Below are 4,893 nucleotides of genomic sequence, written 5' to 3' on the forward strand. Positions count from 1 at the left end.
ATGTCTGCATTGGACCCTGCCAGGAGTCCAACAGATTCTTAAAGACACTTAGATATACACACACACACACATACATATATATATATACATATATATATATATATATATATATATATATATACATATATATATAATATACATTTATATATAATATACATATATATATATATATAATATACATATATATACATTATATACATATATATTATATACACATATATATTATATACACATATATATTATATACATATATAATACATATATAATACATATATATATATATTATATACATATATAATACATTATATATATATATATATAATACATTATATATATATATATATAAATAATACATATATATATATATATATATATATATATATATATAGTACATATATTGGGATTGAGTATAAAAAGAGCTTCTCAGAGTGTCAGTGTCTCTCAGAAGCCAAGATGGTAAGAGGATCACCAATTCTACCATTGTTGCGTAGAAAGATAGTGCAGCAATACCAGAATGGTGTTACCCAGCGTAAAATAGCAAAGACTTTTAAGTTATCATCATCAACCGTGCATAAGATCATCAAAAGATTCAGAGAATCTGGAACAATTGCTGTGTGTAAGGGCCAAGGCCGTAAAACTCTACTGGATGCTCGTGATCTCCAGGCCCTTAAACGTCACTGCACTTCAAACAGGAATGCCACTGTCAAGGAAATAGAATGGGCTCAGGAATACTTCCAGAAAGCATTGTTAGTGAATACAATCCACCGTGCCATCTGCCGTTGCCTGCTGAAACTCTACAGTGCAAAGAGGAATCCATTTCTAAGCAAGCTCCACAAGCTCAGACGTTTGCACTGGGCCAGGGGTCATTTAAAATGGAGTGTGGTAAAATGGACGACTGTTCTGTGGTCAGATGAGTCACGATTTGAAGTTCTTTATGGAACACTAGCTATGTTTACATGCGCAGAATTCTTTGACCGGATTGAAATGTGTTCTGTTTGAATAATTCAAATGTATTGTTTACATGGGCACAATCTGTTCATGACGAGCGTTTACATGCAGCGGGCTTTGTTCTGAACAGCAGTACTGACATGCGCAGAGTGGTAAACTCTCATTAAAAAAAACACCGAAAAAGAAGTTCTACTTCCGGGTGAACGTAAACAAATCTGAGCACCCAAAATGGACCCACGATAGGTTTTAATGATGGTGGAGACGTTACTGCACTCCTCTACTGAGCTACAGGTAATACAGATCATTTTGAGCTCTTTCAAAGTTTCTAGTAGAAATGATGTTTCGCTCACCGACCAGTTTTGCTTCCCTGACATGCTAATATTATTAGCGTTAGCCAGGCGGAAATGGCAAAGTCGCACATTCGCAGTTAGGTCAGTTTTTCCCGATCAGATAAAAACGAACAGATCAAGCATTTACATGCGCACCGATCGGGTTACGGAACGGCGTAAACCACCCATTTCGTTCTGATCACAAATTATATTGGATCGCGCCCAATACACAAAAAATAACCCAAACGGAGTGTTTACATGACACACTTTTGTTCCGACAGGCCATTTGATCCGGTTACTTATGTCCATGGAAACATACCCACTGGGACGCCATGTCATCCGGACCAGAGAGGACAAGGATAGCCCAAGTTGTTATCAACGCTTCGTTCAGAAGCCTGCATCACTGATGGTATGGGGTTGCATGAGCGCTTGTGGCATGGGCAGCTTGCATGTCTGGAAAGGCACCATTAATGCAGAGAACTATGTTCAGGTTCCAGAACAACATATGCTCCCATCTAGACGTCATCTCTTTCAGGGAAGACCCTGCATTTTTCAACACGATAACGCCAGACCACATTCTGCAGCAATCACAACATCATGGCTACGTAGGAGAAGGATCCGGGTACTGAAATGGCCAGCCTGCAGTCCAGATCTTTCACCTATAGAGAACATTTGGTGCATCATAAAGAGGAAGGTGTGACAAAGAAGGCCCAAGACGATTGAACAGTTAGAGGCCTGTATTAGACATGAATGGGAGAGCATTCCTATTTCTAAACTGGAGAAACTGGTCTCCTCTGTCCCCAGACGTCTGTTGAGTGTTGAAAGAAGAAGGGGGGATGCCACACAGTGGTAAAAACGGACTTGTCCCAACTTTTTTGGGATTTGTTGACGCCATGAAATTTGGAAACAACAGATTTTTCCCTTAAAATTATACATTCTCTCAGTTTAAACTTTTGATCTGTGATTTGTGTTCTGTTCTGAATAAAATATTAGATGCTGGCACCTCCACATCATTGCATTCAGTTTTTATTCACAATTTGTTTAGTGTCCCAACTTTTTTGTAATCTGGTTTGTATGTCGAGGAATGGCCAAGAATAACGTCTATGAAAATCCAAAAGTCCTGAAATGATGACACAGGTTTATTCAGCTGGTTCATCTGGTTATCAGTTTGAATTCCCTCAGGGAGGGTGTGGTGAGCGTCAAATCACATGTTCTCCAGGCGAATTCAGATAAGGTGGCCTTCAAGGCCAGCCAAGGGGGAGCCAACTTAGATAAACACACAGTTGTTTTGGGTACAGGCAGAACTTAATGACATCTACCTTGAATCTGTGTTGGTCAACTCGGTTCCGAAATGTCCAAAATAACATGGTCACACCGATGGAACGTGACTGTGTAAAATCCCCAAGATCTGATCCATTCAGCCCAAAGCATTTGAGTCCGGGTACACGAGACACGAACCAAGCCATCATAAAGGCAAGCAGAATGATCGGGTCCAAATTTGCTGCAGATGACTTCCTTGATTGTAGATAAAACCAGCACCAACTGAATCCAAAATAGCAGGAACCAGTTATCGAAAATCCAATTAAATACGGGTCCTTAAAATACACAGATGGCAGCAGAGAAAGACACATCATCAAGTCTTCCAAGTCGATGAGATATCCAGCTGCATGCGTGCCAACAGGGCAAACCGGCTCGCCTAAAGCCTGTCTTCTCTTCGAAGAAATGTTGTAAATTGAGTTGAGGAACCAACTGGTCAGAACAGTCCATAATTATGGTTTAGAAGAAATGCAAGAGAGTCTCACAGCAGTTTCACAGACAGACAGAGCAGCAAAGTGGAGAGGGAGGGAGGGAAGCATCCGATCTCGGCTAGAGCAAGTGGTGAAGTGAATGTTTACGTTTCATCAGCATGGTTCTCCTGTGCCACCACTTTTCAAAGCTGCATGTTGCGCCGTTTTTATCTTTGTGAAGCGTCAAGAGCTCCCACACCGTTGAAGACTTGGGTCGAGCAGTCTTCTTCTCGACGGTCATTTGTAAAATTTACTTAATTTTCTTTGAAAACACCGCCTCTGCTCTGCGTCCGCCTACCCCTCACTCTGTTCAGCTCGGGCTGAAGAGGTTTTTTTTCTTAACTTTATTCAGTCAGCCAGCATTGACAATAATCTGCAGGTGAACAAAACAACTCCACAGCGCCGTGAAAGACGCTTAATCGCGTGACACAACGAATCAATAATGAAATTCGTTACCAACACTTTTAATAATCAATTTTTATTGATTTTATCAATTCGTTGTTGCAGCCCTACTGCTGATTTTCCATGTCGCTGATTTCTTACCCATAAGCTCCTATACTTATACCCATCTGCTCACAACAGACTCATGTTCAGGCTGCTGTTTAACACAACATATTATATTACAATATTGATGTTTAGTGCATATTTTAGATCATTGTATACCGTTTTTTATACTTTAAGTTTATGTTATGTTGGGGTGTAACTGGGACCGTGAGTACACAATTTCATTCCACCTTATTACATGTTGGGCGATACACAGTAAAAAACAATGAACAACACTTTAATGAAACGAGGATGATGAGTTACATTTAATGTACCTTTGCGATTAATAAAAGTATTTTTAAATTGAATCTACAGCACTGCTCTTGATTCACAGGATAAACGTTCAGAGCTAGCCTAGCCTTGGTTCAGCAGTTGGCTGACACATTCAGATACAAACGTAGATTTCCACCTTCATTTCCTTAAGGAGTTTTAAACATTTGATTGTGTCAATAGAAAAATCAATGCAAATATATTCGTTTTTAATATTTTCACTGTGTCACGGCACCCTGATTTATGGTTTTATATACTAATCTAATTTCAACTGCATTTTTACTGCAGTTGACGGTTATAGTCTGTACTTTATATGTTTTGTCTGCAACAGGTCCCTCTTGTAAATGAGTCCTCGTGGCTCAATGAGACTAACCTATAAGGCTGAATGAAATGTTTGTTTTCATAAAAACAACGGAATCGAACCCCCACACCAGAACAAAGACAGCGCGTGTTTACCGACAGCTCACGTGCAGCTTCTCATCCGGGAACGTAATTACCTTGAATTCAAATGTTCGTCTCTTTATTTAGACCAGTTTGTTGAACAATCCCAGAAATACGCAGTAAAACTGAGCCGCTTTGAAAATGGCGATGAGCGGTCCGACAACAAATGCGAACACTTCCGGTTTAGGAAACGTCATTAAATGCGCTCAACAATAGTTCCGTGAAGAAATGACGGGTTAGTTTCCATAGTCTCATATAAACACTAGATCCAGCATTGACCGCTATCGTCTACTGGCGCTGACGAGCTGTAGGGCCGCCATCTTGAAACGGTCGACCGCTCCACTCAGTGTCACCAGTTTGTCAAGAGCAATGAAGAATCTGTGGTTTAATCAGTCAGAGCTGAATACTAAACTCATTCTCACGATTTGTTCCTCTGTAGATATTAGGAGTACAGACATTAAAGATGAACACATGGCTCAGTGTATTTAAATATTCTTGGTGGAGTTAACATTAACACTAATAAAATATTCTTATGACATGTTTGCAAAACTCACAGTCACTGATACATTTTTATT

At 39.6% G+C, this 4,893-nt stretch overlaps 1 protein-coding gene across 1 annotated transcript in view; it reads right to left on the reverse strand.

The window, feature by feature from the left end:
• The window catches only part of LOC119411626 (zinc finger and BTB domain-containing protein 40), a gene marked incomplete at its 3' end in the record, with an annotated part of 185,620 nt that extends 181,134 nt beyond the window's left edge, over positions 1 to 4,486 (reverse strand). The window contains exon 1 of the mRNA XM_037678532.1: positions 4,375 to 4,486. The remainder of the gene's footprint in view (positions 1 to 4,374) is intronic.
• Between the last annotated feature and the right edge of the window lie 407 nt (positions 4,487 to 4,893).

The sequence above is a fragment of the Nematolebias whitei genome, chromosome 7, assembly GCF_014905685.2.
Source record: "Nematolebias whitei isolate Nwh7 chromosome 7, NemWhi1, whole genome shotgun sequence".
Lineage (NCBI taxonomy): Eukaryota > Metazoa > Chordata > Actinopteri > Cyprinodontiformes > Rivulidae > Nematolebias > Nematolebias whitei.